General features: G+C 38.8%; 1 protein-coding gene across 6 annotated transcripts in view; it reads right to left on the reverse strand.

Annotated features, from left to right (window-relative positions):
• Window positions 1-14754, reverse strand: part of LOC127961351 (adhesion G protein-coupled receptor L3) — a 140945-nt gene that overhangs the window by 891 nt on the left and 125300 nt on the right. The gene's annotated exons all lie outside the window — the stretch shown is intronic.

Below are 14754 nucleotides of genomic sequence, written 5' to 3' on the forward strand. Positions count from 1 at the left end.
TACTATTAAACCAATGAAATCAAGCAAGCAAACAGATGAGTAAATATATTATAATTTCATGAAGAATATCTGCTGCCAAATTAACCAATAAAATCTAAAACACAATATGGCTTTTAATGAGTATTCAACCGCAAAAAGCAGGAATTAAACTGCACAGCATGATCCAAAGTGCATACATATTCAATATATCCATTCATTTCCAATACACAGAGTGATATTCATTATTTTATTATATTAATTTATTTTTACTTGCAATAGCATGCACTAATGAACAGATCAGAATAAGAGCAGAGATGTGCATGACGTGAGCAAACCGAGCGGATGATCAGCTGCTGTCAGTTCTCCAAACAAAAAATAAAGGGCTGAAATGATCCGGCTTCTTCTGTGAGTCTGTGATACTCTGAGCCTCCAAGGAGCTAATCTCTTCCGTGTCTGTTGTGAACACCGAACAGAGCCAGGTAATGACTCGTTCACGAGTGAAGAACCGGTTGCATCGGTTTTCGGATCACCAGTACTTCTTTTGGACAGTTTGATTCAATAAACCAGTTGAAGAAAACGGTTCACTGGTTCTTTTGCGCTCGACGTAATGGCGTCATTTGCGATGATTGCCCTTCATTCAAGCCTTCGGTTTAGCCGCGCTCATAACACTAGCACAGAATCAGTTCATGGACAGTATACCGTACACACAGCTTCAATGGAGGGACTGAGAGCTCTCGGACTAAATCTAAAATATCTTAAACTGTGTTCTGAAGATAAACAGAGGTTTTTACGGGTTTGAAACAACATGAGGGTAAGTTATTAATTACATAAATTTGCTATCTGGGTGAACCAACCCTTTAATGCAGATCTGATTATTATTTTGTGCTAACTTTGATTTCTGATGCTGATTTTAAAGATTTCAAGGTAATTCTAATGTATCATGCTGAATCTAGAAAAATCTGAGTGATTCTGTTACCCAATGTAGATTTTGAAGAATTATATGTCATTCAGTTATCTGACATTGATTTTGGAGATGTATGTTGTTCATGTTATCTGATGCTGATCAAGACTTTTTCTTTATGCTGATTCTGCTATCTGGTGTTGAGTTCAGATAATTAATGTTGATTCTGCTAACTTATACTGATTTTGAAGATTCCACATCTGATGCAGATGTGTTGTTATCTAATGCTGATTTAGGAGATTATGAGTTTATATGATGATATTTTTGTATTCAGTATTATGTATTATGTTTCAGTTTCGTTATCTGAGGTTGATGATTTTACATTGTCAGTTTGAGTTGCAGATCTGAAACTGTCATCATAATCAGACACTGACTTCATGACCCTTTACTAACTTTGTTCTCTGATGATGATTTTAGACATTTCAAGACAAATCTACTATCTGATGCAGATTTTGAGGTATTTTTGGTTATTCTTTTATCAGCTGCTGATTTTAGAGATCGTATTGTTTGTGTTATCTAATGCTGATTTAGATCTACTGCTGGTTTATATTCAATATTCATTCTGTTTTCTGATGCATATTTGTTGTTGTCTGATTCTTACTTTGGAGATGTCAAGGTGATCAAATTAAATGATGCTGAATATGCACATTTCAATGTGATTTTTTTAACCTGATGCTGATTTTGAAGATTCATAATGTTAATGTTATCTACTACTGACTGTGAGGCATTCATGCTGATTTTCTTATCTGATGCCTTTAAAATGTTGAATTCAGGTATTTAATGCTGATTCTGTTAAGTGATGCTGATTTTGAATATTCCCCACTGATACTGTTATCTGATTTTTTGTTGCTGTCCAGGGCCGTGCACAGACCTTTTGAGGGGCATGTGCTGAAACTGAAAAAGGGCACCCCCCTCCCTTTTTTTATATCAAGATTATTTAGCATGCCTGCATAAAAAGAAGAAATGGTCACATCTTCATGACAAATTCAATAACACAAAATAATAATCTCAAAAGCTTTAGATTTATTCACGATTAATAACAACCATAATAATAATATTAAATAATTAGATAATATAGATAAACAGGGTTTTAAGGGCTTCTTTAAACCTAATTACAACAGCAACCTTCTGTGAGCCATGTGCTTGAAGATGTTTATGACTTCACTGTGATCCACTGGGATGTCCCTCTCTATGGCTATGAGGAGAAGAACTGAGAGTCGGAGTTTGTTCTTAATTAACCTCATTTTTGAAAAGGATCTCGCCACAGTTGCAGTTGATACAGGTAGGATGCAGTGAAGTACAGTTGCAGTGAAAAGCATTTCTGAAGGATCACGTGACACTGAAGAGTACTGAACTGGAGTAATGATGCTGAAAATTCAGCTTTGATCACAAAAATAAATTACATTTTAAAATATATTCAAATAGAAAACAGTTATTTAAAATTGTAAAAATATTACACAATATTACTGTTTTTGCTGTATTTTGGATCAAATAAATGAAGCCTTGGAATGAATCATGAATTACATTCTGCATGATAAAATATAAAGATTTCACAGTGATCTTCTGTAATTTTAGTTACTACTACATTACTGTAGTAAAAGCATTTTTTACTACATTTTATACATTTGAGGACGAGCGGAGAGTATACCATAACATGATTATCCTAAATGTTAATAAATTAAGTGTATCAGCAATCATAAATCAAAGAAGAAAGTTCTTAGAAATATATGTTATCTAGGTGACGAGGATCACTCGTTGCTTTGTGTAAGTTCCAGTACGAAACAGCGGGGGCGCACCTGTTATGATTTTCCGATGGTAAAAACAAATTATATGTTGTTGTATTACTTATCAATATATAGTTTTTGACCAGCGAATGTATGCAAATGTGATTTTTTTTTTGTCCGTCATTAAAACGGCGACGACGCCTGCCGCCAAAAAATGCATTTTAAACGCATTTTATAAAAGATGAAATGCTACTATATGCACAGGCTATTTAAGTGTTGGCTATGTATTGGCTATGACTAGATGGCAAATGCTAGCCCTCTCTCTCAGGCGATGTCCCACATGTCTCAGTCAGTGAGTTAGTCAGACATCAAATAAATAAAATAAGAGCCTTTATAGACATAGTGTTTAGTAGTACTTATTCAAACAACAAGATATGTATTTACCCTTCGCAAAACTTTGTTCAGCTCAGCTGTTGTCTACTGTGCGGCTGCTGTGGAACTTCTGTTGATTCAATGAATATAAAGGGGGCGGAGTTATCAGCTTACTGACAGCTTGAGGATCGAATAAGATTTACACAGCACGTTTTAAGCACTTTCATTTGCTAAATATTTGTAAAACAGACAGACAAGCGTAAAGGGTGACCGATAGCATTGGAAAAAAAATAAAAAAACACCCAAAAAAAGTGCACTTTGGAGTGTAAGGGAAAAAAGGGCAGGTGCTCTGCAAAGGTTGAGCCCTACCTGTGCACTTACCTGTTGCTGTCTAATATCTGATGCTGAATTCAGTCAGCTCATTGTGATTCTGTTATACAGTATGATACTCATTTGTTGTTGGTGGTGCGGTCCAATGCAGATTTTTGAAGATTTTGTTTGTGACTTCAAGCTGATGATTTTCATGTCTACTGATGAATTCATTATTGGACACTGATCTTATGACACTTTTTATTTTTTACATTTATTTTTGTTCTTAATCTGTAGCACTTTGGGATTCTGTGTGAATATAAAGTGTGTTATAAATAAAATGTATTATTATTATTATTATTATTATTATTTTGACCCTCTATAAACTTTGTTATCTGAATCTCATTTCAGAGATTCTAATATAATGACATTTTCTGAATCTTTCATTCTGGTTTGATTCTGTTATCTGATTTTAGACACTCTAGGATATTTCTGTTATATCATGCTTATTTTCAGTGATTCCCTGGAGCTACACAGAAACACATGAGACAGAACTGGAAACACACACACACACACACACACAAGGCCAGTGGAGCAGGCCACGGGGACAGATGTTGTAAGCACAGTGTGTATCTTTCTCTTCAGGCACGTGCAGGGGGGGGGGGGGTGTTGGGTGCTTGAGCACCTGCCCCTTTGCCCTTTGGTGCCCAAAGTGCCCTTTTGTCAAAGCAAAATTTCCTCTAATTTTTATTTTTTTTCATAACGTTTCCTTTTGTGAATGCCTGCTCATGCCCAATCTAAATATTAGTAAAATTTTGAATAATAGTTTAGCCGTCAGTAAGATGACTAACATGACCTTTGACCTGACGACGACGACCTCCTCATCCGACCGGGACGATTCGTCACGTTGCACGCGTATTTTTTAATTGTCAGAGGATATTATTTTCAACACCGCGGAAGGTGGTAAGTGGTGTTTCATTCTCAGCGAAGTGATTTTGATATTTATTTACTTATTATTATTTTACAAGAACGACGGTGATGTGAGAACATGGGTCATTCTACAGAAACGTCCACATTTGGTATGGCAAGATCTCTTAAAATTGATTTCTTTTTCTAACATTTAAACTTAGACCACATTATTAGATTACCCTTTGACTTTATGAGTACACATAAATTACAGCTTAATGATTTTTTATTTTTTGTGTGCATGTATTTAAAGACCGCATACACCATTTTTTTGTCACTGGTGTTACCTTACTTCTTTAGCGATATTAAAGGTGTTTATGAAATATTTTTTTATTTTTTTTTCAGCACATGCAGTCAGAGGTACAGAAAATTAATGATGATCTAACTAATACGGTGATTATGTTTTATTTATTTTAATTAGGTTTGTTAAAAGTGTGACTGAATGATGTTAGTTCAATTGCACAACCATGTATTTGCTATAACAATGAAAATATTTGAAAAAAAGGTTTTAAACAAGCAATAATACAATCATTTAAAGCTTAACTCTTAAGTGCAGCAGAATTCAATGAATTTAAAATGATCATTATGCCACATACGACAGATTTTATTTAATGTGAAAGAAAAAAAAAACAGTAACACCAGTGACACAACAAATCACCAGTGACATACATAACATATACAAATGACTTATTTCATAAGAACTGAAATCAGAGTTAGAAAAATATCATAGACAACATTTTAACTTAACATTTTAACTTCATTTCTTCACCATTTCATATCTTCGTTTCTAACCAATGATCTTGTCTTTCAGTTTCTCTATTTCCCTTTGTTTCCTTTGTGCATCTCTCCTACGTTGTCTCCTCCCTTGTTGTAGTTGTCTGTAAAGCAAAATATTTTCTTGAAAAAAAGTTCTCACTCATTTAACCCTAGCTTGAGTGTGTGTGAGAGATAGAGAGAGTGTGTGTGTGTGTGAGAGAGTGAGCGAGAGAGAGTGCTCTTGTTTCTGTATCATATCAGGACACATCTCTGTATAATGACATGGGTATGACACAGGTATTACAAGGAGAGGGTGACTTATGAGGACATAACCCTTGTCCCTATTTTTCAAAATGCATATAAATCATACAGAATTAGATTTTTTGAGAAATTAAAAATGCACAAAGTTTCCTGTGAGGGTTAGGGTTAGGGGTAGGGTTGGTGAATGGCGATAGAATATACAGTTTCTACAGTATAAAAACCATTACACCTATGGGATGAACACACTTTACACAAAAACAAACGTGTGTAAGAGAGAGAGTGAGTGTGTGTGAGTGTGTGTGTGTGTGTGTGTGTGAGAGAGAGAGAGAGAGAGAGAGAGAGAGTGTGTTTGTGAGTGAGTGTGTGTGTGTATGTGGAGGTACTGAATGCTATGCATTTTTATATCTCTTTCACCATTTATTTCTGTATTTGTAACAGTTCAGTTTGTACCTTGAAATGCTGGGTGATCTATCTGGTGATGATGGGGGGGGGGGGGGGGGGGGGGGGGTCAATGCTCCTGCTCTGGCTCTTTGCCTGCATCTTTGCTGATGGGCCCTCCATGCCTTTCGCTCATATCTCTTCTCCCTTTCACTCAAATTACTTACTCTCTTTCTTTTTTGTGTGTCAATGTCACAGACATAGCTCTGTTTCCTTTCCTGCAAATACTCTGCTCTGCATCCCTACGCTTTCTGTATAGTCGCTGTTTCTCAGCTGTGCTCGGTTTAGCCATACCCTCAATTTAGAAATACATGACCAAAGGAGGATTAACAATGACAAAGAAAAGTTAGAATCACAATTTTAGTGCTATTTTATGCAAAATAACTAAATGAATAGCTTTGAACAAAGTTTATCTATAAAAGGGAGTCACTGGTGTTACTGATCTTCACTGGTGTTACCCATAAGGAAGGTGACACCAGTGACAGTAACACCAGTGACAATTTTCATGAAAACTGCATTTTACAAAATGGCTGCTGCAAGGTATCAAACCACATGTTGTCAATCATGGTGTACTCACTAAATTAAGTATTTTAATCCATTTGTATTCTAGTTTTTTACAATGCCCAAACAATAAAAGAGGTCATACCAGTGACTTCAACTAAAAGCTTCATATGAAATCATGAGATAAATGAGAAGATTTCTGATAATTGAAAAGAGACAGTGGACTTACCATGGGCTTCTCTTCATAGATCTCCAGAAAATTGGAAGAAGAAAGTCGAGTGATGTCATCAGCGTGATTGTTATTTCAAAATAAGAGCTTTTTTGTTAAACGGTAACACCAGTGACACAACTCCAGGGGACCACTACTTTCATTATATATTTTATCATATTTATTTAGCATTTTGTTTTTTAATGTAATTTACATCATATATTTTATAGTTATAGGCACATGGTTGTATTTTAAATGGAAGAAAACACTGTTTTTGACCTCAAAATAAAGCATTTTCCCTCTGTACATGACTGTGGGGACGGGCACTTCTGTGGTGCTTGGAATTCTAATTAATTAATAAAAATCAAATATTGCCACATTGAAGGCTCAAGAAAGTGTAATTGTTCAAATAACATATTGTTTCATTTTTAAATATAAAAAAATTGTAAACCTAAAGTGTTTTTCAAGTGTAATATTTCTGTAAAGGCTAGGGACAGAAAAATGGACATTTCCGTAGAATGACCCACATGCAGATGTGTTGTTTATATTGCGGTGTGTAGCCTGTAGTGTAGAGTAACCTTAGCGTGCTGTTTGAGGGAGAAACGTTTCACAGGCATCGAGGGCAGAGGCGTCATGCCCATTCAAAGATTTCTGAGCCAAGTTGATTTTAAATGCAGCTTCCAAACGACCAAAAAAAAAAAAAAAGGCAGAATAATATTTTTTATATATTTGATATAATCACACTGTTGTGATTAGATCGTTCAGCATCCGCTGCTAAATTCAAATCTGTGTTCGTTGGCTGGCGCTGAGCCAGAGACGTTCGTACAACGCTTCATGATAACCAATCAACGGTTCTGTTGCGCGAATGCAATGGCCAATCGGAGACGTGCAGAAGAGTCATCATGAAACGCGGTGTTTTTGTTCACTTGCTCGCTGACTGAATTATTTAGCGAATTCTTTCTTCAGAGAGAGCGAGAGAAAAATATATTTCCTGATATATTAAGCATGTTTGGAATTGTTTTTAATAAAAAGGAAAAATAAATAAAACATAAGCCTATATAAGTTATACGGTGCTTTCATAGCATGACTCAGTTGTTTATTGTTTTGTATCAATATTTAAGGTGGACTTATTGATTAGGTGCAAGAATAGTAGTGATGGTTAAAATAAAAGATTGATAATGAAATAGTAGCTTGTGCCTTGTTCTTAGATGGACAAAGACTGGAAAGTAATAGATCAGATGAGGAGATGGAGATAGAGGAAGAAAAAGAGGCAAATGTAGACGCACAAGTGACAGAAAGAGCAGGTAAGCAAGCCAGGAGACAGAGGCTGGTGAGAAAGAGGAAAATGTAGAGTGTTTTCTATAGTTTTTACTATAACAGCTGTTCTTAATTATTCTGTAGAACAGAGAAGAAAAAGCCTTCAGGTTGGGACAATTTAAGACATTTCAGTTTCTAATCCCAGAGTTATTATTAGGTGGAAATAATTTTAATTTTTTTACTTTTAAACCTAAAATTGTCTCTTCTAATCTTTTTCTTTTTAAAAACTGCATCACAGCATTTGCTGCCGTATCAATACATAATCATCTATATCGATACGCAAATCGGCAAGGAATGCCTCACAATATATTTCTGTATTGCTATTTTGTCCCGCGCTATTTAAAGCCTTGTTCCATGTGCCCCTTTTATACTTTGAGCACCTGCCCCTCCAAAGGTCTCTGCACGGCCCTGTTTCTCTTGACTGCCTCTATAGAGGAACTAAAGCTAGAGAGGTATGCGGGGAGGGGGTGATAAAGTGCGACACACTTGTGCCCTCGAGCCAGGAGATTTTCAGCAGTGAGTAATGGAGCTGTGTGCAGTGATAAAATCAGCCTCCAGCCAAACGCTGGGACCTGAGACCTAAAACATATAGAGGGCCTAAAAATAAACGTACAGTGCTGTATGAGATAAACAGGTGAGTCGAAATCCTATCCAATCTATATTTCACCCCAAAATCAACAGAAGCCTATTTCGTTATCATTATTTATTTATTTACATTGTGTTGTTATTTTTTTTCAAAATTTAAGCAGTTTACCCAAAATTTAAGCAGATACAAAATGTATCCCTTTTTCTCAGTAATCTTCCACATTTGATTTTTTTCTTTTGCCAGTAGCTTGTAATATTGCATAAAAAATAAACATGTATTTAGAGGCTTAGTGCTAGATGGCAGACATGGTGTGCTTGCGATCTTGTGTTGGGCATTGCTGACTGTGAAAGCTACTATACGTAGGGTGACCAAAATACGTCCTCTTTTCCCCGGACATGTCCGTCCCTGCACAGACAGGACTGTTCCCTTTCGAAGGGAACTTCGACAATACGTCATCGATATTATGGGGGAACGCCTCATGCGTGACAGAAATCAAATCGTGTCTGAAATCAAATATCAACTCAGCAATCATGCTGACCGGTGACTGCATGCACTGGGACTTTTCACTGTTTGTTTGTCCTAGTCAGACTGTGCATTAGTAGTGGGAATATTTCAGTGACTCTTTCTGAAAATACGCGGATATGTAGTGACCGAAAACTCTGTGAAAACTGTAAAATAATTACTTTGCATTTAAATAAGATAATCAGAGATCATGTTTTGCAATTTAAGTTAATTGAGTCATTGAATCATTTACTCAACCAGTTCCATTTACAATACTTATTTATTCAGGAATGAAACAGCAATGAAACCTGAGACCTTTGTTAGGAAGCTAGACTTTTAACTGCAGCACCTTTAGGTCTAAATTGTAAGTTACTCAATTTGAATTTCTTATTAATTGTTGTTGTATAGCAATGTCACACTAGCAAGTGAGTTGTTCTGAATATCGGCATGGCTGTGATTCAGTCACAGGTATTTATAGCCGTGCTGATATTCAGAACAACAACACTGCTGCGTGTCATTTTGCTTGATAATGTCACCAAGGCTAACACCTAATAGAATCAGAAAAAGTCCTAAAATGTCATGAAGCAGCTTTGCATTTTGGGTGTGTATAGTGCAGAATGTATGCTCACTAGGTCTTGAAACAGCAATAGAACATGATGAACAGAACCCCATCAAAGAGTCACCTTCAGATGAAGGTTAATTCCAGAAGAAACATGCTGCAGGTGTTGTGAATTGAGAGAGCGAGCGAGAGAGAGAGAGAGAAAGCTCACACACACACACACACACACATACACACACACACACACACACACTCTCTCTCTCTCCCTCTCACACAATGCATGTGTGATTTGAGGATGCTTTGAGTGGGTCATTTCCTGACTCTATAAAAGCATGGGAGAGCATCTCAAATCACTTAATAAAGGCGACTTCACCTCATGTCCACTCTGCCAGACAGAAACACACAACAGAAAAATCCTTTATGCAAGGATGAAAATGCACTGCGAGCATGTCTGTGACATTAAACTGGATTTGTTATTCAGGTAAAGTTATAAACAGTGTAACTAATTTGCTCAGCGAGTTTCTTCTCAAACTATTGCTCCATGGAAAACTGACTGTAGAAGACAACAGTTCACACTAATGGCAACACTAATACATTTAAATTGTGATACTAGCATATTTAGATGCTGAACACTTTGCAGTGTACATGCCGCCTAATATGAAAGAAAAAGCATTTGTGTCAGAAAGCAGTGGTGAAGAGCAGTAGTTAGTGTGCTGCTGGATCATGACAGCCTGAGAGTGTAAATGTGAAGTGGACACAGCTGTCAAAAACACTTCCATTACACTGTGCCCAAAACTTCTCTAAAAGATCAAGTACAGCAGAAAAATGAAATAAAAAGCATGCCGTCCAAACCACTGCTGTCATCAGGGAGACATCGTTGTGACTTTGAACACAGATTCAGTCTGTCAATTAATTCAATTAGAGATCGAATGCCTTTAGGAGACATTAGGGGTGTAACGGTAAGTGTATTCGTACCGGACCGTATCGGTACAGGGCTTTCGGTACGATGTACATATGTACCGAATGACTGAATGCAATATGACCGAACCGTGATTTTTGCGTACCGTTACACCTCTAGGAGACATTGAAGGATATATTTTGATATATATATATATATATATCTTTTATATTTTTAAGAATATATTTTATGCAATATTTACTTTTCTCTATTTAATATGTTTAATGTTTTTTTATAGTTATAATAGTATATAATAATACATATGCAGCAGAAAGCTAGATTTTTTTTATTTACATTTTTTATACCTAACAATGTGGTGGCAATTACAATAATTTGGCTGACATTTAGCGTGACCATGAAAAAAAATGGTGGAAAGCATTTACATTTTTTGCAAATTATTTCACTTTTATTTCCTCTTAGCATTGACCCCCAATAGAGTCTGGGAACATGACGTCAGCAACGCAATGCATTCTGGGACTTTGGGACACGGATGCTGCTGTATGTATTGTATTGGATTGATAATAGACTGTTTTGTTTGCTCTCTACAGCTAAAAAATAAGTTACAATGGTAAAAGCTTGTTGTATAATTAAGTGCCATACTCGTACTCATGACCGGCATGGAAAAATAATTTGAATGGAGTGCGATTTTTCAGCTTTCCCACTGGAAAACCGCACCTTGATCTCCGCACCGCCCTCCTGAATGTCGAAGGGAAGATCTTCTTCTCCATCCTGGCCAAGAGGTTGACCAGCTACCTCACAGGAAATGGGTACATTGACACTAGTTGCCAGAAGGCAGGTGTGCCAGGCTTCCCAGGGTGTGTGGAACACTCAGCAGTGATATGGGAGCATATCCAAAGGGCGAAAAGAGAGGTGACCTGCACGTAGTATGGCTCGATCTTGCCAACGCATATGGGTCAGTCCCCCACCAACTCATCGAGTTCGCCTTGGACTTCTTCCACATCCCAGTCAGTATTAGAGCCCTGGTGGCCAAGTACTTTGGAGACCTCCAGATGTGCTGCACCCACCAGGACTTTACAACAGGCTGGCAACAGCTGGAAGTAGGCATTGCCATGGGATGCTCAATCTCGCCCATCCTGTTCATCGCAGCCTTTGAGATCATCCTCATAGGGGCTAGGAAGATGGTCGGAGGAGTGAAACTTCCGTCAGGACAAAGGCTACCAGCAGTTAGAGGTTACATGGACGATATCACCACCATACTCCGGACAGCAGCATGCACAACAAGGCTGCTGAAGAGGATCGACGAGCTTGTGGGCTGGGTGAGGATGAAGATAAAACCCTCCAAGTCATGCAGTTTGTCGATCAAGAAAGGAGTTAGAAATGACAACACCATCTTTAGTGAGAATATCCCGTTGGTGAAAGATCAACCTGTCCTTAGCCTGGGTCGTACCCAGTGTTGAGTACTCGAGACTCGGACTCGGTCTTGGACTCGGTCTCGAGACCGTATTTTAATGGTCTCGGTCTTGTCATGGACTCGTGTGCATTTTGACTCGGTATTGACTCGGACTCGAACATATTAGGAATCGGACTTATGCCCGAGTCCACTCGAGTCCCAATCAAAATATTTCATGATTATTACTGTATGTTAATGTTTATTTAAATTGATGTATGATTGACATCCAATGACTGGTGATTTTCTTTTGACGTGAGACGTTAGGCCAGCGACACAATGGATGTGTGGCGCAAGCGTCTCAGCTGTGTGGCGTGTCTGTTTTTAATTCGGCTCCCATGTTAACAGGTTAGATCTTGCAGACTGCCTGCGTGAGACGCGCGGAAAACCCGTGCTAGAAATAGAACCGACGCCTATTTTTCACGCGACACACGTGCATGTTGGAAGCGTTTCCAGGCAAAATATACTAGGAAAATGTGTTTATATGTCATTTTGTACACAAATACATATTAATTCATGATATTTTGATATTTGAAAGTCTATAGGTTGGCATAAATTCAGATATAAATGTAATTTAAAAAAATAAATTAATAATGATCGATTTTCAAACATTGCACCTGTCAAACATACTCTATTTTGCCGTCAATACTGTTGACGGTTTCCTATCAGTAGGTGTGTAAAAAAAAAAAAAAAAAAAAAAAGTTGATATTGTTGTCATGAAGACAAGAGCCTGGTTTTTCGGCAGCCTCCCTTTATGTCACCTACAGCAGCGTGCCAGCGCCGCGTGCAGGCACGCTTCTGGTGTGTAAAGACACAGAAAACGCGAAGCAGCCACCACGCTTCTGGCACGCAGCAGAGACGCCACGCAGCCAGTGTGTCACCGGCCTTAAGTTACCCTCCTGCCATCCGCCTGTAGTGATCCCGCTTTCCAGAAAGCCACATTGCTACATTATTTCTCTCAACTGTGTTATTTTTACAAAGTAGGACAAAATGGTCACAGAAAAAAACAAATATTGTTTAATTAAATTATATAATGAATACAGACACAGACTGACTGTCTCAACACTAACCCCCCCCCCCCCCCCCCAAAAAAAAATGTCTGACAGAAGGCATTGAACTTATATGGCATTTCATCCAGCTTTCTTCCCCTGGCACATACACACTTTTGGATGAAATTTTCCTGGACAGTCAGTCGGCTCTTGTGTGTATGCCGTCCGTAACTAAAAAAAACTTCGACTAGTGTGTATTTTACCCTGCATTAAAACGCACCATCCAGGGAAATTAGCATTAGATTATCCGTTGCTGTTACAGAAAGTGATGAAATGGTAACTTTTGTCAGTCCCCACTTCCTCTGCACCAGTAGAGAGAGTTTTTAGTCGGGGTGGATTGATCATGAGACCACATCGTGCTTGGTTGGGTAGCAGGATGGTCTCCTCACTTATTTTTTAAAAAAAAGTAATTATGCCCATCTGTAATCTTCACAACATCTAAAGTGCACATAATCCAAGACATTGTAAGGATATTAGCAGTCATTAGTTAAGCTTCAAGGTTAAAAGTTATGTAAAAGCTGTTACAGTTGAACATTTACAGGTCTAGTGGTACAGTAATGTTACTTGTACTAGAAGTGTTATGTAGAATTACAATATAGGGTCGTACAGTAATGTTATGTGTACTAGAAAGGTTATATGGATGTGTATAGTGGTACAACGATGTTATGTGAAAATGAGCACTTAATATTGACAAGTAACACTTCATAATACTAATAAAATTACCTTTACACCACATACTATGTGGCACTTTTAACCTTTATTGTTTCCACCAAACATTTGACATACTCTTGAAGATTTCTTTAGGTCTTGTCTCAGACCCAATCTCTCTGGTCTCGGTCTTGACTCGGACTCGACCCTTTCTAAACTCGGTCTTGACTCGGACTCGACCCTTTCTGAACTCGGTCTTGACTCGGACTCGACCCTCTCTGGACTCGATCTGGACTCGGACTCGAATGAGCTGGTCTCGACTACAACACTGGTCGTACCTACACAGCAGAGCTCTCAGACAGGCAGATGGGGGAGACGGTGAGGAAGCAGCTCGCAGATGGCCTGGCCAAGATTAACCAAAGCCAGCTCCCCGGAAAGTACAAAGTGTGGTGTTACCAGGCCATACTGTACCAAAGGGTGATGTGGCCACTGAAGATGAGCGAAATCCCCTTATCAGTGGTAAACAAGATGGACGGGCTGGCAAACTCGTTCATCAGGAAGTGGCTGGGACTACCAAGATGCTTCTCGGAGGTAGGCCTCTTCGGGAGGAACACGCTACAACTACCACTGCGATCCATCAGCGGCGGATACAAGCAAGAGAAGGCTCGGCTGGTGCTGGAGCTGAGGGAAACCACAGACCAGCTGGTGGCAATTGTTAGGCTCAAGCACCGCGAGGTGGTCGGCAGAGTCCAGGAGGGTTGAGCAGGCCTTGGGAGGGGCGATATTCCCTTGTTCTGGTCAAAGGCTTCCAAAGAAGACCAGAATGCCATGGTGGTGGTGGAAGTGGCAAGAACTGAGCACGAACGCCTTAACGGCAAAGCGGTTTCCCAGGGCCAGCAAGGACGTTGGACGTCATGGGAAGGCCTCACAGACAGGTCCATGTCATGGTCCGACCTATTGAAGATCCCCCAAGCTAGGCTCAGCTTCCTGATCATAGCAACCTATGACACCTTGCCTTGTCCCTGAAACCTCCACCAATGGTTTGGGGCCGAAGAGACATGTTCTCTTTGTAACACCAGCAACGCAAGCCTCCAGCGCATCCTGTCGGGCTGCACGACGGCATTGTCCCAAGGCCGCTATAGGTGGCGAGAAGATCAAGTACTAAAGAAGCTGGCAGAGGTGTCAGAGTCATGCAGAAAGGAGGCGAATAGTAGACCTTACGCTCGAGGATGGCTTGCCATCCACTTCCCGAG

Source organism: Carassius gibelio, chromosome B7 (assembly GCF_023724105.1).
Source record: "Carassius gibelio isolate Cgi1373 ecotype wild population from Czech Republic chromosome B7, carGib1.2-hapl.c, whole genome shotgun sequence".
NCBI lineage: Eukaryota > Metazoa > Chordata > Actinopteri > Cypriniformes > Cyprinidae > Carassius > Carassius gibelio.